Source organism: Sus scrofa, chromosome 13, assembly GCF_000003025.6.
Source record: "Sus scrofa isolate TJ Tabasco breed Duroc chromosome 13, Sscrofa11.1, whole genome shotgun sequence".
In the NCBI taxonomy this organism is placed as follows: Eukaryota; Metazoa; Chordata; class Mammalia; order Artiodactyla; family Suidae; genus Sus; species Sus scrofa.
Genome location: NC_010455.5, coordinates 109,286,331 through 109,311,528, shown reverse-complemented (window position 1 = coordinate 109,311,528; position 25,198 = coordinate 109,286,331).

Genomic DNA, 25,198 nt, shown 5'->3' with positions numbered 1-25,198 from the left:
CACACTGAGGTTTCCCACCATCCTTCTTATTAGCATGTAGAGAATCTTGAAGAATAAGAGAAAATAACAAAATGTGTAAATTATTTTTTAAAAGGTACTTAGTTACTGTAACAAATTGTATTTTCCAAAAATGGCTGCAATATTTTCAATCCCACATACCCTCTTGCCACTTGCTCACCAAGAGAGGGAGTCTAGGAGCTCTCCACTTGAATGTAAGCAGGCCTTTTGCCTGCCTTGATTAATAGAGTATGGTGACTGTGATGCTTTGTGACTTTCTGAGGCTAGGTCATAAAAAGCAATTCAGCTTCCACCAGGGCTCTCTCTTTTGAAATATTCAACTTGGGACACTGAGTGGCCACATAAGAAGCCCAAGCCTCCCATGCTGTGGGGAAGTCCAAACTAGTCCATGTGGAGAGGCCCCACAAAAAAGCCCTGAGACCACCTGAAGAGAAAGATGTACTGGCCAGCCCCCAGCTACTCCTGAACCCAGCTCCAGCTAAAGCTTGACTGACAGGAGAGACGCTGAGCTGGAACCACCCAGCTGAGGTGTCTCTCAGTTCCTGACCCACAGAAACTATGAGAAATAATAAATGTTTTTGTTTTAAGCCACTGTTTTAGGATGATCTTCTTCTGCAGCAATAGATTAACTGGGCAAACAGGTTGGCAGAGCATAACAACCAAGTCTGGCTTATTTAGGCCCACCTCTCTCAAGCCCCAAGTGGCTACTTGGTCCTTGAGAACACGGGTGCTTTTCTGGTAGGAATCCAAATGCAACTTCCCCTAATTTGCCTGGGAATTTCCCTCCCAGCAGGCAGTACACCAAAACCCCAAGCTCCAGCTCCCACAGTTGAGGCCCAAAGCATCACTGGTTACTCTAGCCTTGCTGACCCTTGTCACTCTTCGGCAGGGACTGTTTTCTCCCTTTGCTTCTAGAAACAGCTCAGCATCTCAGAAATCCTACCTCATTGGCACTCTCTTGAGAGGCTTCCCAATTTCTTCATCTTTCTGTCATTAGCCATCATTGTACTCAAATCTCAAGATGACTAATTCTAAAGTCTCCTTTTGTCTTAATGTTTAGTTATGAAAGTCAACACCTATATCCTATATCTATACTGATAAGCATAATAAAGAGCTGATTCTAGGAGGATAAGGTACACTTATCTTGATGAGGGAGGAACTATTTATCACAATGGCAATTCAGGGTATACACTTACACATTTTAAAAGAGTAGCTATACTTTGAATAATTCCTTATAAGGCAGTGTTCAAGGAGCTGTTCACACAAATCTCCTCCCTTAATAAATTCAAGTCCTGGCTGCCCTTCTGGGACAGAGACGTCGAAGCTCGTGTCACACATAACATGTGTCGGATGCCTGAAAAGGAGACTCTGAAGTTGAGGATAGAAAGGAAGAAAGTGTAACTCCAAGCTTACCACGGGGGACATGTCAGATCTGACTTCTCAGAAGCGGCTCACGGTACAGTGGAAAGAGCCCAGAATCGGGAGTCAGAACTCAACACTAGTATTCTAGCTCTGTGACTTACTCGCTAGATGACCTCAACAAGTAGGATTTCCAAGGATTCTTCATTTGTAAAATAAGATATTAATAAATCCACTTTTAAGAATATATTTAAAAGAATTGGGAAAAAAGGTGTTCAAACAAAAATTTGTGAATAAATCTTCATAATGTTATTTACAATAGCCAAAAGGTACAAAGAATCTAAATGTCCATCAACTGCTAGATGGACAAACACCATGTAGTAGAGCATACAGTGGAATATTACTCAGCCATAAAATGGAAGGAAGTACTGATACATACTACAACATGGATGAAAACATGTGAAGTGAAGAAGTCAGACACAAAAGGCTTTACAGTATCTGATTCCATTTTTATAAAGTGACTAGGATAGGTAAATCCAGATATGGAGAGCAGATCAATGGTTGCCAGGGCTTGGGAGTAAGGCAAGATGGGCAAATGACTCCTTAATGAATACTGGGTGTCCTTTGGGGATGATGGAAATGCTTTGGCACCAGATAGTGGTGATGGTTGTACAGGATTGTGAATGTCCTAAATGCTACTGAATTGTACACTTTAAAATGATGAGATTTATGTTATCCATGTTTTAACACAACAACAAATAACCCGTGCCCCTCCTCCCCTTCCCCTAGTGATTAGACTGGAAGGAAATGAGCAGGAGCCTGGAATGATTTGTCCCAATTGTTCCATCACAAATGGTGATTCCCATTAAAAAGTGCACACAAGAGAAAGGACAGTAGATGTCAGAGATTCTGCTTCATTTGCTTTGGGTGCAACAAGGGCATGTATATTTTGCAAAATTTCCCTGGAGGGTTCTCCCATGTGCCCCTCCTTAGGAACTTCTTTATTGATCAGGCAGCCTCCCACCAGTGGGCCCTGGCCAAAAATACTGCTTCCTACAGACAGCCCTGTTTATCACCCAAGTTCACCTACAGGGATGTTCTCTCCATCAGAGACACAGAGCTTACAAGACATTCTGTTCAGGAACACTTTCAGGAGGACAGATAAGCCCCTTGGTGGCCCAATTAAATGAAGCTACCTATCTCAAGTGGGCTGAATTGCAATCAAAATTCTATCTTTGGCTTTTATCTCTGTGAGAGACAACTGTTAAAAAGTACCTCTAATTATTTTGTAGAATTGCTATTGAATGCTGTGCATAGTGATTTATTTGAATAGTGCCCCCACCAAATGCTACGTCCAAATCCAAATCTGATACCTAAGAATGTGACCTTACTTGGAAATAATATCTTTGCAGATGTAATTAGGTTAAGATCTCCAGATGAGATCACCCTGGATTAATGGTGGGCCCTAAATCCAATGGCTGGTGTCCTTATAAGAGAAAGGAGAGGCAATTTTCAGACACTTCCCCTTTCAGAAGGGAAGACCATGCAAAGACACAGGAATCAGAGACACACAGACAGAGTGTGAAGATGGAAGCAGAGATCTGAGGGAAGTATCTATAAGCCCAGGAACTCCAAGGATTGCCTGCATCCACCAGAAGCTAGAAGAGAAGTGTGGACTTTCCCTCAAACCCTCCAAAAAGAAACAATCCTGTTACCACTTTGATTTTGGACCCCTAGACTCCAGAACTGTGAGAAAATAAATTTCTGTTGTTTTAAGCTATAAATTTGCAGTAATTTGTTACAGCAGTCCTAGAAACTAATCCCTTTAGCATCTCATATGGAACTTAATATCAGGGACTAGACAATAAATCTCCTTCTAGAATTCTGTACAAGAAAGCAGAATGTCTCTCCAGGTAAATACATGGGTTACCCTTACCCAGCAAGGAGTAAGAGGGTTGACTCCTGACACGTTTTGCACTTTTCTGATTAGAAAGCTCACATGGAGGCTATGGCTCAAGTCCTGTGACTATCCATCCTGAATTCTTGCTATCAACTTCTCCTTGGATTTCATGTTTCTGTTCTCTCTTTCATTTTGAATTTTATTTTTAATTTTATTACCCTCTAAATAGGTGGTTTTATTATAAATCACCTAAAATTGCTTTTGAAAAGAGATAACTATAAAATTGTAAGTAATAGCAAAGTGGCTAAGAGAGTGGGCTCAGGAAAAAAACTTCCTAGATTCAAATCTCAGCTCCAGATTTATGAGTTTTGTAACTGTGGGGCATTCCATACCTCAGTTTCCTCAGCTATGAAATGGGAATAATATTAGTATGTGCCCTATAGGGCTATTTTAAGGATTAAATGACTCGGTGATATGCAAAGTACTTAGTACATTGCCTGACATATAAAAAGTATTCATTCAATAAATGTCAACTAGGGAGTTCCCGTCGTGGCGCAGTGGTTAACGAATCCGACTAGGAACCATGAGGTTGCGGGTTCGGTCCCTGCCCTTGCTCAGTGGGTTAACGATCCGGTGTTGCCGTGAGCTGTGGTGTAGGTTGCAGACGCGGCTCGGATCCCGCGTTGCTGTGGCTCTGGCGTAGGCCGGTGGCTACAGCTCCGATTCAACCCCTAGCCTGGGAACCTCCATATGCCGCGGAAGCGGCCCAAGAAATAGCAACAACAACAACAACAAAAAAAAAGACAAAAAGACAAAAAAAAAAAAAAAGTCAACTATTACTATTACTTGTCTATACTACTGCCTTAGTTAAAACTCTCTACCAGTGCTTCACTGCCCGCAGAATGAAGTTCAAGCTCCCCATCACAGTACACAAGACTTTCCATGAACAGCTTCTTCCTGGAACTGCAGGTGTGACCCAGCTGACCCTCCAGTGATACTGACCACATCCACATACCTGGCCATCTGCTATGCCAGGGGTACACTAGTGACTCCTACTTGCCCATCCAGACTTGTTCTGGGTTACTTTCTCTAGGAACCCAGCCCATGCCTCCCCATCTGTGATGGCTGGTCCTCACCCTAGCTCCACCTCCAGCTCACCACTTCCACAGCCTGTTAGAGTAATGTGCATTGTGTCTTCCTCCAGAATGAATCCAAGGCTCCTGATTTCAGCTGTCTCTCTGGGCAGGGAATAAAAGCACTGAGGCCCTATTGAAGATTGAGTTGTTAGGCAGTAGTGAGGGAGGATCTATTTGGGGTCTATATCCTGATTGACCAGGCTATCCTTGGAACGGACAAATAGTAACCAACAATTTAAAGCACAAACTCTTTAGTTCCACAAAAGAGGTTCCACAAACCACATCCAGTCTGTTAATGCTTAGCGTAAACATTGGCTTTTCCATCAAAGCCTTTGATCCTCAAGGCTGGTGTTACTCAGTTGGCTAAATGTCTTTCTGCATTTAGCACCACAAACCCCTGCTTTTGAGGGAGTTAAAGAATAACAGCCTCTGGGAGAAAGAATTTCCAGATGGCTTTGTTTAATCAAGTTTGGAAGTGTGACATTAAATCCTCTGAGAGCTTTGCCTTCGTGCCCCCCCCCTTTTTTCAGTTTATTGAGGTAAAATTGACAAGTAAAATTATAAGATATTCAAAGTGTACATTGTGGTGATTTAACATACATATACATTGTGAAAGGATTCCCACCACCAGTTAAGGAACACATCCATCACCATAATTTTTTTTCTTTTTTTCTTTTTTTTTTTTTTTTTTTTGGTTAGAACATTTAAGTTCTACTCTCTTAAAAAATGTTGACTATACAACACAGTGTAATCAACTACAGTTATCATGTTTTACATTAGATCCCCAGATCTTACTCATCTTATGTTGTTGAGCTCAAGTTCATGTGCCTGATGCATAGTGAGGCTAACCAAGCATCAGAATTTGGAGCAGAGAAAGATTTATTGCAAAGATCATGCAAGGAGAATGGGCAGTTTATGCTCAAAAGACCTGAACTTCCCAATGGTTTGGGGGTAAGAGTTTTTTATAGGCAAAATTTGTGGTGAGGGTTGCAGGGATGTGACCTTATGATTGGTTTGTGGTGAGAAAACAGAGTGTTGTTTCTGGAATTTCAACCCTCAGGTTCCAATCAATCTGGGGTCTGTGTGCTTGGGGCCAGCATATACTCACCATCCTCCACTTGGTGGGGGGCTTAGTTTCTGCAGAACAACTCAAAGATAAGTGTCAGATCATTATCTAAACTCCTTCAGGAGGAACTAGGAGTCCTGTGACTCTATTGTCCTAGTAACTACTTGAACCTGCTCTTTGGAACTCAGGGAAGACCAAGGAGACTAAAGCCTTTTTCTCCCCTACAAACAAGAAACAGGGGACATGGAAGGGTTTTTGTACCGAGGAGGGTCCTGCCTGGTTTCACTTGTAGTTGAAAGTTTATACCATTTTACCAACCTCTGTTTAATTCTCCCCAGCCGTTGGCAACCATTTTTCTACTCTATCTATGGGTTTGATTTTACTTTCTTTCTCCATTATTTTTTTTAGATTTTACCTCTAAGATCTCACTTATATCAGATGCAGCATTTATCTTTCTCAGCCTGACTTAACTCAGCACAATGTCTCGAAGGTCCACCTATGAAATCACAAATGGCAGGATTTCCTTCTTCCTTATGGCGGAATAGTATTCCTGAGGACCTCATGAGCTTGGTGGTAGTGGTGGTATTGTTTGTGTCTGTCTGTGTGTGTCTGTCTGTTTGTGTCTGTGTGTGTGTGAGAGAGAGAGAGAGAGAAAGAGAGAGAGAGAGAATTGGTCAAACACTGCCCTGTGATATCATGGAAACATCCCTATTTGAAGGATATCAAAGTCAAGGGGAAAACCCGGGTCCTAGTTTATCTGCCTGTTAGGTTTGCCGAAGGAGGAATGCGCAAGGCCTAGTTGGTAAAGCAAAAGATTGAAAAGGTTGATTTATTAAGGCATTAGAGGGTACGGGCTGAGCTCAAGCCCTGACTGTGAGGATGTGCTAAGCTCATAGCTGGATCTGTAGTGGGAATCTGTAGCTGGAGTTCATGATGGAACATGTGGCAGGAATAAAGAAGGAGGAGTTCCCGTCGTGGCTCAGTGGTTAATGAATCCGACTAGGAACCATGAGGTTGCTTGGCCTTGCTCAGTGGGTTAAGGATCCGGCGTCGCCATGAGCTGTGGTGTAGGCTGGCGGCTGCAGATCCTAGCCTGGGAACCTCCATATGCCGTGGGAGCTGCCCTAGAAAAGGCAAAAAGACAGAAAAACAAAAAAACAGGAGGAGGGGAAGGTCAAGGGAAGAGTGGGTAGGGAGGGGTAGGTGGTTGAGTCCTGTGACAGAGGCAGTTAATCCTTGTAGGTGGTTAATCTATGCTCCACATTCCTCGAAAGGGTGTAGATCTAGTTCGGGGCTGTACCCATGTCCCCAGCAGGTCTCCAAGGTGAATAGTTACATTTAGGGGGTGGGGGGTCTGTCTCCATCCTCCTGGGAACCTATCACTCCTGTGTCCCACCCCCATTCACAGCCCAGCTCTCCAGCTTCTTCTCACAAAGTTCAAGGTATCCTCTCCCAGGACCCCCTCCAGGAGCAGGATATGTGAGGGTGGAGGCAGCAGACCTGGTCTGTAAGGAATAGGCCTTTCTTGGGGTGTTTATTTCTGGTCTAATAATGGAGTTTTGTATGGTTTATTATGCATTAAAAGAGGAAGAGGTAGAAATTATTTTTAAATTTAATGGGCTTGGGGATTGAGTAATTTATGATACAGGTGATTCAGGAATTTTTAGTGAGGAAGCTATGGGGATTGCTGCTTTATATAGTTATGGTACTTGACTAGTTATTGTAGCATAGGGGTAGAAGTGGAGCCAGCAGGCTATAGGTTTCCATACACAAAGGGACTTCCTGCACTCCCCAGGGCCCTCCCAAGGCTGTAGCTTTTGATATTCTCCCATTCAAGGAAGCCCCTTAGTGACCTTTGTGCCCAGGATTCACATACAGAAAAATCAGGAGTTATTCAGGTGCTGAAAATGAGGTCTTTGTGGGTGAATGGAAAAGGAGCATAGGATGATTTCTCTCGGGATAGGCCTATGGCCATCAGCCAGTGCGGAAACAAAAATGAATCCTGGAGTCAGGCAGACCTGTGATAGGGCCTGGGGTAGAAAAAGGAAGGAAAATGGGAATCTGTTACATACAGACTGGATTTTGAAAGCCTGTGGATGGGTAGCCAGTGACAGGCGCTCCTCCTTGCAACCTACCATGGACCATGGAGGCTGGCTCGGTGCACATTCATTCTCTTACACACAGAAATCCTGGCACATCAACCTCTACCCTATCCCCACCTCCCACCGCCACCCTCTAGTTCCCACCTGCCAGGAGTGAAGGCATAGGAAGCTTGGTACTCCTTGAGATCATCTGGCCCAGACTCATCATTCAGCAGGTGGGAAAATGGGACTCAACGGCGCTCATGCCAAGATTAAGCCGGCTTTAAACCTGAGTTACAGAGAAGCCACAAACAAAAATCAAGTGCAACCCAGGAGGCAATACATGAAGTAAAAATCAGCTCAAGTACAGGACAAAAGGCACTAAGTAGAACAAATATATGTCTCCAATGTGGTCTAGAGCTAGTTGTACATCACCAGCAGCCAACAGGTAACAGGCAGTCAATGGATATTTACTAAACACCTAGTAAGTGTCATATGCCCCCTTCTAGGTACTGAGGACAGAGCAAGTGCTTACATTATTCCCTGCTGAGAAGATACTGATGGGCCAATCCCAGTCAAAACAGGCACTGTGGTGTGGTGAGGAGCCTGGGTTTTGTCTGACTCTGCCCCTCACATAATTGACCTTACAGAAAGCCATGTAGCTCTTTGTGCCTCAGTTTCCTCATCTGTAAAGTGGAGCTAATAAGAGTAACAGCCTCAGAGGCCTGCTGTTGAGTAAAGCACTAAGCATGGTGAGAATATTATCCCGGACACTGCTTTTATAAAAACACTGGGATTGTTCAATGCTTGCACTGCAGAACATTTTAAAGAGGCCACCTCAGGGCTCTGACAGCTTGTGTTCCATTATTGGTGACAAATTGCTGCCTAGCCTCAGACAGGTCAGGTCACTAATTATTCTTAGCCTCCATTCCTTTCCCCCATCTGGGAATGCCAGAGGAGGGGTGATAGCAGCTTGCTCACAAGGCACTGGGAGCTGATATGAGGCCACCTCCAGCAGAGTCTGGGCAAGTGGTCCTATGTGTGCCATGGAAAGAAAAGGCAAGGCAGCCTGATCACAGAGGGGCTTCATCTGGCTGGGAGCTTGGGGCTTCTAAGGTGTGCACTCCTGAGTTGCTTGAAGGGTATTGTCTGGCATTGTCTTGGCATGATTTATTGAAAGCTGTATTCAAGTTAAATCAAGAGTGAAAAGGTTAATTACTGGGTACATAGTTTTAAATATATATAATTGGCTTATTTCAATGAAGCTAGGGTAGGAACAAGCAAGGAAAGGATTCAGTGTCCTGCAAATAAAACTCAGGAAGACTTTCATGATTTGCTCTGGTTTTATATCTCCAGGACACAGTCTGAAAATAACAGGAGTCTCTAGCCACCAAAAACAATGTCCTTTGCTGTGTTTAGAATACCTGTACTGTCCAGTATGGTAGCCACAAGCTATATATAGCTACGGAGCACCTGAAATGTGGCTGGTCCAAGTTAGATATGCTGTATGAGTACCTGCTGGACTTCCAAAACTACGTATGAAGATATATTAATGATTATCTCAATAATTTTATATTAATTTCATATTGAAATGCTAATATATTAGATATACTGGGCTAAGTAAAATACATTATCAATTAAAAAAAATTTTAATGTGGCTACTAGAAAATCTGTTACTTATGTGGCTTGCATATTTCTAATGAATAATGAAGTTTAAACAGAGGATGGTATTCAGGGGTCTGCTCTTCCCAGCAGTGCTGGTTGAGCCATAAATGATTCTTTTTTCTCAAATAGCAAAAAGACTTTAAGGTGGAGAAAACATTGGACTAGGAGACTACAGATCCAAATTATCACTACACACTGGTCATCAAGTTGCTACATGGTCTTGATAATGACAATAAAAGCAGTAAACACTTCTACTGCATTTTTAATAGTTCAGGCACTGTTCTAAGCATTTGGCACTTGTCAGTGTCTCACAGCAATCCTACAAGATGGGAGTTATTATTAGTTCCATTTCCCACATGAGGACCCTGAGGCATGAAGCCCAAAGCTCACAGGTGGGAAGTGGTGAAGCTAGGATTCAAACCCAGGCAGGCTGGTTCCAGGGTCTGTACTGTGGACCACTTTATTGCCTCTCAAGTTATCCAAACTTAAATAAATTCAGTTTATTTATCTATAAAATAGAGTTAACATCTGTTCTGTCTACCTTATGGGATTGTAATGAGGCCCAGAAGATGACATGGGTGACCACAGACTGTAGATACATAAGGTGACAGAAGCTTAAGAGAGGAAATTATACTGAAAGAGCTCCCCACCTGTAAGACCATTCAAATCCAGACCCAGTTCTTTCATACAATGTTTCCCCAAATGGAATTTGCTCCATAGTGTTCTGTGATGCCTCACAGTCCCTCACACACTTTGTCTTTCATTGCATTCATATGTCCATTTCCTCCATTATGCTTCAAGTTTCTTAAAGGCAAGCTGTCTTAAAGACCAGACAAGCTTCTCAACTAGAAGGACATTTGGCAATGGTTGGAGATATTTTTGATTGTCACAACCTGGTAGGGGGAAAAGTGCTACCAGCATCTGGTGGGTGAAGGTCAAGAATGCTGGTAAACATCCTACAATACACAGGACAGGCCCCCACAACAAAGGATTATCTGGTCAAAATGTCAATAGTGCTGAGATCGTTAACTACCTATTGAAGTTCAGACATGCATGAAACAGTGGGTACTCAATAAATGATGTCAGAAACATGCAATGAATGAATAAATCACCTACCTGCCTTAGATATAACTTCCTTTTGGTTGCACTCAACTAACACATATTAAATGTCACTATATGCCAAAAACTTGCTGAGTCTAGAGGACAGCAAGACTGAAAGACAGAATCCCAAAAATCTAGCTGTCTTCTAGGGCAGTCAGAGTCACAACAAAGAGACCATCATAGTAAGTGATGAATGCCATGGTCCTCACCAACGCTAGGCAGAAGCACCACTCAGGAGCTTGTAAAAAACAGAAACAAAAACCGATGGCCCAGCCAATCTACATGGAACAAATAATTTTTTCTTAATTTTTATTTTGAAAATCTTAAAACCCAAAAAGCCAGCATAATAAACACTTATATACATATTAACATTTAGATAGAGAGCTAGATATAAATATACACATATACATACTTTTCTGAGCCACTAAGAAATAAGATGCAGATACTATGACCTCAGCTAAAAGGATCAGCATGCACAGGACAAAACTACTAATTTAATGTTTGGAGTGGGGCCATCATCAGTTTTAAAAATTCTCCATTTGGACACACAGCCAAAGTTGAGAACTCTTGAGGTAGAGGGATTATGGAACCAGACCACTCTTGGGAAAGAAGCTTTTCTGGAGGAGGCAAAACCAAAATTGAGTTTTGGAAATAAGAGTCATCCAGGTAAATAAGATGTACAGAGAAGCTCTAAGAAAAGTAATGCTGTAAACACAAATTCAAAGGTTAGAAATGCTATAGCTCTCCTAAGATAACCTAGCAAGCATACAATTTCAATATTCAGTGAGGACAAAGCCATCAGGCAGGATTGTTTGTCATCAATGTACCAACAAAATATGCGTTGGTTGGTTGACTGCATTGTTGAATAATCTTCTGCTAAATATCTCATTAATGTCCTCCTACCCACTAGTATTCTGGCTAATACTTCACTCTGTCCATCTGAAGGACAGTTATCCCTTTTATTCCCCTCAATTCTTTAACCAAGGCAAAATACCTCCATGCCCTCTCTGATTTCCAGAGAGTCTACCAAGGCAGCTACCTTTAAAGAAGTCAAAACAGAAGAGAGATGCCACTTGAGGACAAATGAGGTCAGGTCTGGCCCTTGGACTTGCCTCTTCAAGTTCTGTTCTGTGGCTGTACACAGAATGAATGTTGGCACCCAGCTGGCTGCAGTAGCCTAGACCCAGGGACACTGTGTCTGTGGGCAGATCATAAGGGCCACAGCAGTCTTCCTTGTCAAACTCCTCCCAGGCAGGAGGTTCTGATCTCAGGAATTCTCAAAGTGGAAAGTACCAGCAGGTCATGTAAGCCAACACTCCACTTTTATAATTAAAAAAAAAAAAAAAAAAAACTCAACAATAAAAACAAGGTTCAGAACTATCAAATGCTTTCTCTCAGGTAGCACATCTAATTAGGATGTGTTTTGCTCTCTCTGTCTGACCCAGAACTTTCCACTTCATGGAGTTTTTATCAGAGATCTGTTCACATGCAGGCACAGGGATGTACAAGCAAGGTTATCCATTGCAGCGCAGAAAAGATAAAAAACAGCCTCAGTGTCCAGCAGAGGCCCAGCTGTTCAAGGGAATACTAAGCACCTGGAAGAAAGGACAAGGCAGCTGTCCAATGTGCTGATGTGGAAAGGCCCCTGAAATAGGTTAAATGGGAAGGCAAGGTGCTGAACTGTGTCCATGGTGTGTTCATATTTGTATGACAATGGAGGAAATCCATCGTCTACGTGTGTATGTGTGTGTGTATGTGTATCTCTGTGTATGCATTTGCTTATCTTTCTGGGAAATAACGCTATGACCTTATTTGCTGATAGGAAGGAACTGCATGGCTGGAAATGAGATGCAGAATCTTCTCTATAAAACTTTGAAGTTCTGGAATTCCCGTTGTGGCTCAGTGGTAATGAACCTGACTAGTTTCCATGAGGACGTTTGATTCCTGGCTATGCTCAGTGGGTTAAGGATCCAGAGTTGCCGTGAGCTGTGGTGTACATTGCAGATGAAGCTCAGATATTCCATTGATGTGACTGTGGCATAGGCTGGCAGCTGTAGTTTCAATTAGAGCCCTAGCCTGGGAACTTCCATATGCCTCACATGTGGTCCTTAAAAAAACTTTTTTGGAAAGTTTTTGAACAATATTACTATGTACTTAAAAACTTTAATAAACGTATAGGCCATGTGGCAGACTCGAAGCCAATAGTTTAACCAAGGTGATAACACTGGCTAAGTGGCAGAGCTGCTCCTGGGACCCAAGCCTCCTTATTCTTTTTTGGGCAAAGAGAGTGGGGGGGCAGTAGAACAAGTTTATATAATTTATCTTAATCACTGTAATAATTTTACCTAAAGTTTTCATTTTTCTTTCTTCATTTGGATTTCCTGACCTCTGAAAAGTTAAAAGATAGTTTATAGTCATCAAAAAAAGTCACCTCTAAAATCTCTGAAATAATGCGATATGTGAGATTTGTTTTCATCAAATCTCTGGGAGGGGGCAGGTAGAAAGAGGGGTGAAGATGGACAACACCAGCCAGGAGCTGACAATTGTCGAAGCTGAGTGGTGTGTACATGGAGGTGCATTACGCTATTCTTCCTACTTTTATATATACCTGAAATTTTTCATAGATAAGATTTTTTTAAATTGGTGAGGTGAAGATACAGATCTCTGTAATACAGTTCCTGTATCTTTCCCAAGTGTTTCTTCTTTGTTTGTTGGAAATATATTGACTTCCAATATTATGTTGGCTTCAGGTGTTCTACATAATGATTTGGCATTTGCATACATTATGAAGTGATCACTGTGCCAAGTCTAACCATCTGTCCCCACATAAAGTTATTACAATAAACTGTTTATTGTCTCTATTTCTTATGCTTTGTATTATATCTCTGTGACTTATTTATTTTGTAACTGAGGGTTTGTACCTTTTAATCCCCTTCACCTACTTCGCCTACCCTCCTCAACCGCCACCCATCTGGTAACAACTAGTTTGTTCTCTGTATCTGTTTCTTTTGTTTTGTTTTAAATTCCACATATAGTGACAACATACAGTATTTGTCTTTCTCTGACTTATTTCACTGTGCATAATTCCCCCTACGTCCATTCATATTGTCACAAATGGCACGACTTCATTTTTTATGGTTGAGTAATATCATTTATATATATATATATATATATATATATATATATATATATAAACATTTTCTTTATGGTTGAGTAATATTTATTGTATATATGTTATAATATATATAACATCTTTATCCATTTGTCTATTGATAGGCACTTAAATTACCTCCATATCATGGTTGTTGTAAATAAGGCTGCAATCAATGCAGGGCGCATAGTATCTTTCTGTCTTCTTTAGGTAAATACTTGGAAGTAAAACTGCAGGCTCATACTGCTGGATATAGTTCTACTTTTAATTTTGGGGGGAACCACCATACTGTTTTCCACAGTGGCTGCACCAATTTACAATCTTACTAAAAGTTCACAAGAGTTCTCTTTTCTTCATAGCCTTACCAACCCTTGCTATTTGTGGTCTTTTTTAAAAAGCCTTTCTGACAGGTGTGAAGTGGTATCTCACTGTGGTTTTGATTTGCATTTCCCTGATAGTTTGAGGTGTTGGGCATCTTTCCATGTGTCTTGCCCATTTGGATGTCTCCTTACTCTTGACTTACATATAAATAAACGTTTTCCAAAACACTTTTTAAAGCTAGAAAGAGAAAAGTGGTCAGTTCAGAAGAAGAGGGAAGAATTTGAAGATGGAAGGGAATCGAATGGAATTAGGTGGAAGAAGACAAGCGGGGAGAGGGAGGAGGAGGTGGGGAGGAGAGTGGGAGGGGGAAGGTGAGGTGAGCCAAAGTCCTATGAGAGCTGATGGTGACCTTGAAGCCAGTGTCCCTCACAGCCTAGATGTGGCTAGGGTTCAGGAGTTGCTGTAACCAGGGCTAGTCTGCTAGGTGGCAACACCAAGCCTGTCAGGAAAGGGCAGGAAGTTGCTGAGGTGCTGCCACAATCTTTGCAGAAGGGTCATCAAACACAGCAGACTACATCCAGGCCAAGAATCCACTTCACACAGGCTCCTTAGGCAACAATCTGCCTCAACTCAAACCCCACCCACAGCATAGACCCTCTCAGGGTGACAGCACATGCTGGGCTATGTGAGTTTCAGCAATACTACAGCCTCTCCAAGATGATCTCTCCAGCCTCCTGAGAGAGCCACACCCTCCATGTGGCTCTCGTTTCTGCGCCAGAGGTCTGACAGAACTTTCTGAAGGCAGTGACTGGGGCCAGCTTCGGGCTCTGTCGGTCTGGCCCTGAGCAGAGACTCATGCTGGGTCAGCCATTCACTCTTCCATCTTTTCAACCTGCCCCTGCAGTGAAGAGAGATCCTTTGCCAGAGCTCCATTTTAACTCTCCCTTCTCAGCTTTGACCTTGGGACAGAAAAGGCGTTGGTGAGTCAGGCCTTGTGCTGTCCTCACGCTCTCATGATGGAGAGTGAAGCTACAGTTCCCTAAAAGCTAAAGCACAAGCCACAAGGCCTGCCCTCCACTCATACCCTTTGGGATTATGGCTCTTTCATTCAGTCCTCTTTGTCTCATTCATAAAGCACAGAAGCAACTTTCTGCTTCTGTTTAGACAAGCTAACACAACAGTGAGAACTTAGAAAAAACCTCCGCCTTTCCATGGCCTGGTTCCTGTTTTGCACCCAAAGTTGTATCTAAGCACTGAGGCTGAGGGGTCCTGGAGAATCCTGGGAGTGCCCTGTGGCTGCCTTGAAGTCCCACTGTGGCCTGGCTCCCACCAGCCTGGGTGCCCCACCCACCAGCCAAAACTAAGTCATAAGAGCTGAGGCACTGGCCTTATTGGTGGCCAATAAAGCCCCTCGACCTGGAGGGGAAACAACACCAGAGTTACAAATGGCTTGCCTTAGTAAATGTATCATCAGAAAGAGGGGGAAAGGCATCAAAGAAGTTATTGGTCTAACAGAGGAAATCCATAAACACGGAGATGACACAGCAATCTTTCATACAGCAAGTCCTCAGGGACAAAGCTCCTGGGCTGAATCATTCTGGTCTCCCACACCCTCCAACTCCAGGCTGCGGCTGCTGAGAGGAGGCTGGGGCGTGGTCTCAGAACAGGTGTGGGCCTCTAGAAGGTGGGCCAGGTACATCTGAGAGGGGAAGCTCACATCCCAGTGGTGTCTCACAGGTCTTGGGAAGGTGCATTTCCTCTTCTCAGCAGAGCAGGAAGGAGAGAAGTGGGCCCCATTACAGGCCCATGGGCAAGGAACACATATACAGGTGTTGTCCCTGTAACTATTACATCTAGTGATTATATTTTTTCTAATAAAGATGGTCATTGGAATCTCCCATGGTAAAAAATTTCATTCATGAATAAATGTGAAAAGGTGCAGGAAGCATTGGCTGGAAATATGACACAGAGTAACTGTGAAATAAGTGAAGAGAATGATGTCTGGCAATTTTCAAACATGACATAGGGTGGTCTTAACTATAAAACTAATTCCATGCCCCACAACATCCCCACATTCTAGCTTTTACCCACATTCTACAACAAAGCCCACTTCTGTCCCATCATTTTTCAAGCCTCGATTGATCCCTAAATTGTCAGTCCCTGGTCCAATATCAGTCCTGGGGGAGTGGACTGGCACTGGGCTCTTTGTGCTGTGGTGCAACCTTAGAAATCAGACTAGTTCTAGGAAAACTCTGTAAAGGTGAGCCCCTCTGCCTTCATCAACCACTCACATGATCTAGGCTCAGCCACTTCCCCCAGGAAATCTTCAAAATTCTCTCTGGTTCAGACCCACTGTTTGGATGTGACCCACAATGGATGTGGCTTGGGCTACCATGTTGCTCCAAGCAGTGTTTTCCATAGGTTTTGGTATCCAGATGATAGCCTGGCATTTCCACATTTCACTCAATAAAACTAAAGCCTTTCTTATGAAAACATTAAGAAACTAAATTCACTAAACTAAGGTCAGTTGACAGCCAGCCCCCACTATCTACCAGTAGCCAGCTTGTTGATGGTTGTCTTTCCTGAAGCCAAGCCAAAACCTAAGCTCTTTAAGAAGAGAAAGCCCAGACCTTATTTAGCAGGGAGATGAGATGCCAACTCATCAACACTGCATCTCCAAGTCCCTTATTTTTCTCTGCAGACATCTGCTACTTTTGGCTTCAGCATCACAATGGTGTCCATCAGTGACAGCAAAGAAGTTGCTCCTGAGGTGCCAACATTGGACAGACGTGTGTTTATTCATTTTGTTTCCCTTCATTACAAATGGCTTTGATTATAATTAGTATATTCCATGGAGTGCTACTGGGTTTCAGAATCTTTATATATACCTGCAATAAAAATATTTCCTCTTCATACCAAGATACTTGATAAATTGGTGTTTAGTTGAAGTATATATTTCACCCTTATAAATATATATCATTTGCACACAGATGGCTGGCTAAGTCTAAACATCTTCAAAGAGTGGGAACCTGGGGTTGGAGGATAGAGGGTGAGAAATGCCCTGGCCTCTTCCCTTGTTGCCATTAGCTTGAGAGGCTCTGGTTTAGTAAAGCATCCTGACCTTGGAGTCGTATTCTCCCAGAGTGGGAAAGCATTGCCAGCTATTAGTTAGGGAACTCTGCCCTGGACTCTTGGCCACATGCACAGACAAACAATGGGCCAGGCAAATTAGATAGTAGTTATTTCCTTTTCCAATCAAACTGCTGCTCTAGCTGGCATATGTTGTGTGGTGACCTGTTTGGTCTCCAGGGAAACATCTCCCAACGTTTGTGGGTATGGGACTTGCATAAAAAATGCAGGTGAAGAGACTTCGGGAATGCCAAACCCTTTTCTCAGTACCACAGCCCGCCTTGTCCAAGAAGAGAGTCTATCTGGGACCATATACCCTCAAGCCCCTTCGAGTCTGTGTATGATCTCCCCACCCCAGCCCCATTCATCCTACATGTAGTTGCAAGATTAGTCTTTCTCAAGATCAGCTCTAGTCTTATCACTTTTGCGCCAAAAACCTGTGATGGCTTCCCATTAGAACAACAGACTGATTCTAAACTCCTTAGTGATGAACTTATTTGAAACTCAATATGGCAAGAGAAATTTCTCATTCTCTTGTGATTGTGAAGCTGAGGTCTGACTCTTGGACTGAGGCTGGGCGGTTTCTCCATTCCTGGCAGAATGCTTTCCTAGCACAGGTTCACTACAGACTGCTGTTTGAGGCAAGGCATGGCACCTCTAAGCCAAGGTTTCATCTTGCCTAGCAATTACTATGGGCTACTAGGACAGTCATAATCATCATTCATGGAAATCTGATCTGGCATGGGCATGAGAAAGGGAAGTGATTGATGGCACTTCTTCCTAGTAACTGTCATTCACAGTTATAAAGCCAAGAAAAATAGAGATGTGTGTGTGTGTGTGTGTGTGTGTGTGTGTGTGTGTGTGTAAAGGCACATAATCATGAAATGTACATCAACAGAGGTCTACTAACCTGGGGCCCCAAAGAAGACATTAGTTGCCTCCTGATTGCAAACACGGCCTAAGGACTCTGATCTAGAATCTGGAAGCAGAAGATCTAAGCACAGGCTGGCAGTGCCTACTGGGAGGGTGCCCCAGCCCAGAAAGTTTAAAGGATAAGATCAAGAGGGAGCAGAGAATCAAAGCCACCCCACCCCTCCATCAGGAGGCTGAAGTCAGGAAGAAAACCAGGGACAAAGCAGGAGGTAAGTGTAAGCTAAGCAATCAAGGCAACAAGGGCAGACAGGGGGATCTCTGAAGAAAGCCCAGACAGAAACCTCTTCTAGCCTCTTGCCTCGGAGGCCCTGCTTCCCAGGGTGAGCCCTGCCCCAGTCCAGGCTCTGCAGGATTGCTGTGGGGGGTCCCCACAACAGGCCTTGGAGGTCAGCCTGCTTCCTCATTGGCAGAAACCTGCCTCCCTCCACCGCATCCAGTTCTCCTCACCTAACAGCTCAAACACAATGACTTTCTCAGCCCAGGAAGAAACTGCTACATTCCTCCTAACTCCATTTCTACAAAGATTTTAGTTTTTGCCACTGAGTTCACCTCAGCCAGAGGCCCTCAACTCTGGCAACTCAGCTCAACCTGGTGAGCTTTTATAAAATATTAATGGCTTCACCCAAAAAAACTCTGATTTTAGTTGGTCTTGAGGCAACCCCAATGTGCAGCCAGGGATCAGATTGACTGACTTCAACAGTTGCTCGGCCAGTAGAATCTCAGCCATAGTAGACACTCCTCTAACCCACATGTTTTGCTGGAAACTTTCCAAAGGTTCTCCTCTTACAATCAGAACAAAACTCTGAGTCCTGGCCACTCCTCTCCCTTGCAGATGTGAGGACATCAATCATACCCCTGCCTTGGGCCTTTGCCCTCACTGTTCCCTCTGCCTGGAATGCCCTTCCACAAAATTCCATGGCTTGTTCCCACATTCCATTCAGGACTGAGAAAATGTCACCTCCTCATGGTGGCCCTCCATGATGTTTTTGCCTAAAAGAATAGCTCCTATAACTCCATATCCCTTCCCTTGCTTGTTATTCATAGTATTTCTCTCTGTCTGATAATACATTAAATTTCTATTGATTTTTTGGCCAAATTATGTCTTATTGTTTTATCCACCAGAAGAAAGTAAGCTAAATGTGGGCTTACAGTTAGCTTTTTCACCATGGTATCACCAAGCCTGGAGAGCTCCTAGAACATAATGGAATGTCCATTAGATATTTGTTGTCTGAATAACAAACTGATTTCACAGATGAGGAAACCGAAGCTCAAAAGGAGGACATGACTTACAGATGTCAGGGAAGCTGCTAAACATCCTACAATACGCAGGACATGCCTCCCTATCAAAGTCACTGTGTCGGGGGTGCTGAGGTGAGAAACACTGGGCTGGAGACCAGGTGTGGAGGCTGGGAGTGAAGAGGAGGCATTAGAGCTGGACCCAGAATGAGGGCCCATTTGCTCATCCAGAGATAGGCAGGACCCAGTGAGGGAGGACACTAAATGCCTGCTTCCATCACCTCCTAGCAGTGACCGCTGTAGGTCATGCCCTCATTTTAAGCCTAATGCCCACCCCTCAGCTGTACCAACCAAGATCATCTCCAGACATTGGCAAATGTCCCCAGGGGGGACAAAACTGCCCTGGTTAAGAACCACTGGGGTCTGGCAGTGGGGAAACTTTCTTTTTTTTTTTTTTTTTTTGTCTTTTTGCTATTTCTTTTTTTTTTTTTTTTTTTTTTTTTTTTTTTTTTTTTTAAGATGTGGTTTTTTATTTTATTTTTTTTTTTTTTTTTTTTTTTATTAAATTTTATTTTATTTTCCCACTGTACAGCAAGGGGGTCAGGTTATCCTTACATGTATACATTACAATTACAGTTTTTCCCCCCACCATTTCTTCTGTTGCAACATGAGTATCTAGACATAGTTCTCAATGCTATTCAGCGGGATCTCCTTGTAAATCTATTCTACGTTGTGACTGATAAGCCCAAGCTCCCGATCCCTCCCACTCCCTCCCCCTCCCATCAGGCAACCACAAGTCTCTTCTCCAAGTCCATGATTGATTTTCTTTTCTGAGGAGATGTTCATTTGTGCTGGATATTAGATTCCAGTTATAAGTGATGTCATATGGTATTTGTCTTTGTCTTTCTGGCTCATTTCACTCAGTATGAGATTCTCTAGTTCCATCCATGTTGCTGCAAATGGCATGATGTCATCCTTTTTAATGGCTGAGTAGTATTCCATCGTGTATATATACCACATCTTCCGAATCCAATCCTCTGTCGATGGACATTTGGATTGTTTCCATGTCCTGGCTATTGTGAATAGTGCTGCAATGAACATGCGGGTGCATGTGTCTCTTTTAAGTAGAGCTTTGTCCGGATAGATGCCCAAGAGTGGGATTGCAGGGTCATATGGAAGTTCTATGTATAGATTTCTAAGGTATCTCCAAACTGTTCTCCATAGTGGCTGTACCAGTTTACATTCCCACCAACAGTGCAGGAGGGTTCCCTTTTCTCCACAGCCCCTCCAGCACTTGTTATTTGTGGATTTATTAATGATGGCCATTCTGACTGGTGTGAGGTGGTATCTCATGGTAGTTTTGATTTGCATTTCTCTTATAATCAGCGATGTTGAGCATTTTTTCATGTGTTTGTTGGCCATCTGTATATCTTCTTTGGAGAAATGTCTATTCAGGTCTTTTGCCCATTTTTCCATTGATTGATTGGTTTTTTTGCTGTTGAGTTGTATAAGTTGCTTGTATATTCTAGAGATTAAGCCCTTGTCGGTTGCATCATTTGAAACTATTTTCTCCCATTCTGTAAGTTGTCTTTTTGTTTTCTTTTGGGTTTCCTTTGCTGTGCAAAAGCTTTTCAGTTTGATGAGGTCCCATGGGTTTATTTTTGCTCTAGTTTCTATTGCTTTGGGAGACTGACCTGAGAAAATATTCATGATGTTGATGTCAGAGAGTGTTTTGCCTATGTTTTCTTCTAGGAGTTTGATGGTGTCCTGTCGTATATTTAAGTCTTTCAGCCATTTGGAGTTTATTTTTGTGCATGGTGTGAGGGTGTGTTCTAGTTTCATTGCTTTGCATACAGCTGTCCAGGTTTCCCAGCAATGCTTGCTGAATAGACTTTCCTTTTCCCATTTGATGTTCTTGCCTCCCTTGTCAAAGATTAATTGACCATAGGTGTCAGGGTTAATTTCCAGATTCTCTATTCTGTTCCATTGGTCTGTCTGTCTGTTTTGATACCAGTACCACACTGTTTTGATGACTGTGGCTTTGTAGTATTTCTTGAAGTCTGGGAGAGTTATGCCTCCTGCTTGGTTTTTGTTTCTCAGGATTGCTTTGGCGATTCTGGGTCTTTTGTTGTTCCATATAAATGTTTGGATTGTTTGTTCTAGTTCTGTGAAAAATGTCATGGGTAATTTGATAGGGATTGCATTGAATCTGTAGATTGCTTTGGGTAGGATGGCCATTTTCACAATATTGATTTTTCCAATCCAGGAACATGGAATATCTTTCCATTTTTTTACATCTTCTTTGATTTCTTTGATTAAGGTTTTATAGTTCTCGGCATATAGGTCCTTTACCTCTTTGGTTAGGTGTATTCCGAGGTATTTGATTTTGTGAGGTACAATTTTAAAAGGTATCGTATTTTTGTATTCCTTTTCTAATGCTTCATTGCTGGTATACAGAAATGCAACTGACTTCTGAATGTTAATCTTATATCCTGCCACTTTGCTGAATTTATTAATCAGTTCAAGGAGTTTTGGGGTTGAGTCCTTAGGGTTTTCTAGGTATAGAATCATGTCATCTGCATACAGTGACAGTTTGATCTCTTCTCTTCCTATATGGATGCCTTTGATTTCTTTTGTTTGTCTAATTGCTGTGGCTAAGACTTCCAAAACTATGTTGAAGAGCAGTGGTGAGAGTGGGCATCCCTGTCTTGTTCCAGATTTGAGTGAGAAGGCTTTCAGTTTTTCCCCATTGAGGATTATATTTGCTGTGGGTTTATCATAAATGGCTTTGATTATATTCAGGAATGTTCCCTCTATACCCACTTTGGCGAGGGTCTTGATCATGAATGGATGTTGAACTTTGTCAAATGCTTTTTCTGCATCTATTGAGATGATCATATGATTTTTGACTTTTTTTTTGTTAATGTGGTGTATGATGTTGATTGATTTGCGTATGTTGAACCATCCTTGTGAACCTGGGATGAACCCAACCTGGTCATGGTGTATAATTTTTTTGATATGTTGTTGGATTCGGTTGGCTAAGATTTTGTTGAGAAGTTTTGCATCTATATTCATCAATGATATTGGGCGATAGTTTTCTTTTTGGTGGTATCTCTGCCTGGTTTTGGAATGAGGGTGATGGTGGCCTCATAGAATGTCTTTGGGAGTATTCCTTCTTCTTCAACCTTTTGAAAGAGTTTAAGGAGGATGGGCACCAATTCCTCTTTATATGTTTGATAGAATTCACCTGTGAAGCCATCTGGTCCTGGGCTTTTATTTGTAGGGAGTGATTTTATGACCTCTTCAATTTCATTTCTAGTGATTGGTCTGTTCAGTTGGTCTGTTTCTGCTTGATTCAGTTTTGGCAGGCTGTAAGATTCTAGAAAATTGTCCATTTCTTCCAGATTGTCAAACTTATTGCCATATAGTTGTTCATAGTATTCTCTTATGGTTTTTTGTATTTCTGCTGTATCCGTTGTGATTTCTCCTTTTTCATTTATAATTTTGGTGATTTGGGTTCTTTCTCTCCTCTTTTTAGTGAGTCTGGCCAGGGGTTTATCAATTTTGTTCACCTTTTCAAAGAACCAGCTCTTGGTTTTATTAATTTTCTCTATTGTTGTCTTTTTGCTATTTCTTGGGGCCGCTTCCGCGGCATATGGAGATTCCCAGGCTAGGGGTCTAATGGGAGCTGTAGCCACCGGCCTACGCCAGAGCCACAGCAACGCAGGATCCGAGCCACGTCTGCAACCCACACCACAGCTCACGGCAACGCCAGATCCTTAACCCACTGAGCAAGGGCAGGGACCGAACCCGCAACCTCATGGTTCCTAGTCGGATTCGTTAACCACTGCGCCACAACGGGAACTCCGGGAAACTTTCTTAAGGATCTGGATTCCATCTCGGAGTCAAGGGCACTCCTCGACTACTGGACTATGGGTGCTTCAACCACACCTTCCTGACTCTCCATGCACACTCCTTCCTTAAACTGTGCTTGATTGTTCACACACAGGGGCAAGGGGCCTCCAGGGGTATTGGTTTCTAATATGCTTGACAATTTTTAAAGGGCAAATGACTTAACTTGGAGCCCAACAGAAACAAGACAAAAGTCTAGAGATTGTGCCTATTATGGGCTGCCACATAGGTGTGATGACATTAAGCCATTATGAAGGATGATTTGTAAATAACTCTAATATAGTTCTAATATTATGGGGAAGCTGTGTGAAATAAAAGGCTGATGACTATTCATCGCCACAGAACAACTGAAGGAAAGCTGGGAAAGGAAGGGAGCACTGAGGGCAAGAAACCAAGTGACCTGATTGGCAGTTCAGACAGCTGTCCCTGAGGGGCACTGGCCAGGGCTTGGGTTGCCATTATTTAGCATTTAAAGTTGTTGCTATCTGTTCCTTCAAAGGGAAAAACAATCTTGGGGCGGGGGCAGTTGGCTTACTTTCTTTCTGATTCAAGATTCAGCACATCACCCAGGCTGGTGGGTTTCATTGAAATATTTTCCCCAAATGACCTACAGACTCATTTTCTAATATGCTGCCACCCTCCCACAGCATAGAAGTTGACGATTGATATTCTGTAATTTTCAGTGACTAGCTGAAGCTTTCCTGTGCACTTCAGTAATACTGCTGCTCATTACAGGTAAAAATAAAGTGATCATTATGCTGGTGGAAAACTCAGTTGCAGCTCTAAGACGATATAACTCAAAACTGTAGAAGGATTGGGAATCCATGGCTGGACTGAGCCAGTCTGGGTCAGCAATTTCATGTTAAATTGTTTATTGCAAGGTGGGGCTAGAAGACACTGCAAAGCAAATCCAATTTACCTTGAAAATAATTAGTGAGATGCAAAGGCCTGGAGATGGAAAATTTCTTTGAAATTAATTATTGCTGCTGAAATCTAGCCAGTCTATTTCAGCAAGAAAGTCTGCAACTAGAGATTTCATTTCTTTGAGTGCTGCTGAAAAGATCTCTTGGATTCTGATCTAAAATCAGCTCGATGCTAGCTAGCATTACAGGGAAAAGCCCATGCTGTTCAGGGAGCTGAATGGTCAGAGGGTCAGATAAGCTTCAAAATGTACAGGGAAGAGGAAAACAGAAAGCAATATCTGAACCAAACAATCAGGTCGGATTTGGAGGCCTTAGCCTGGTCTCATAACCCAGGTAACTGTTGCTTCCTCTGTGTGGATGCAGAGAGATGAACGTCTCCTTCACTCCCCACAGCCAGCTTGCCCTCAGTCACTGAAGACAGATGAATCGAATGGAGTAACACATCCCATTTCTAACGTGCAAGTCACAGCACCCTTCCTTGGGAGCATTCCAGGTGCTGAGGCAGAAGTTGTGAAATCAAAGTCATCAGTGAAGACTGGTAAGGACACCTGAGTGATAAAAGGGCTGGAAGTCCAAGCACCCCCCACCAGGGACCGGGCCTTGTGAGCCACAAGGGAGGGGGTGAGATAAGGGAAGATCATTTCATCACACTGAGGTGTCCCTTGTCCTTTGGATCTGCCTTCCATCGTCCATGCTAAAGATGGGAATGATAAGAACAGATCTGCCAACTGTGCTGCCGGCCCTGTGTGATGCAGGGGGGAGGGTAAGTTGGGGGAGCATAAATCTGCAGGAAAATACAACTGAAGGAACTGATGTAAACAGCCACCCGAGGCTGTTTTGCCCACAAAACACTATTTGTGTGGCCTTTCTCCTTCTATAGAAACAGCCTAAGCAGTCAACGTTTGCAGAGCAACAGGACACCCACTCCCTCACCTTGTTACGGCTTTTGTGGCTGCAGCTGTGGAGAGAGATGACTCACAGGATAAGGGGGGAGAGAGGGAGACACAACAGAGAAAATGTATCTATCAGCAGATTTTCTTTAATAAGTTGAGGCTCATATACACACATGCAACCCAAGGTGGCACTAGCCCATACTCTGTGTATGAGCATTAGGAAAAGGCACAGGGCACATGGCTTGGTGAGCAGATGGAAGGCTGAATTTTAGGATGCAGCCACTAAACTGACATGCACACACCCCATAACCTTCTATATTTCATGTTCCAGCAGGAAGTAGCTGGCACATTCAAATTAGGAGAGTTTAATAAAG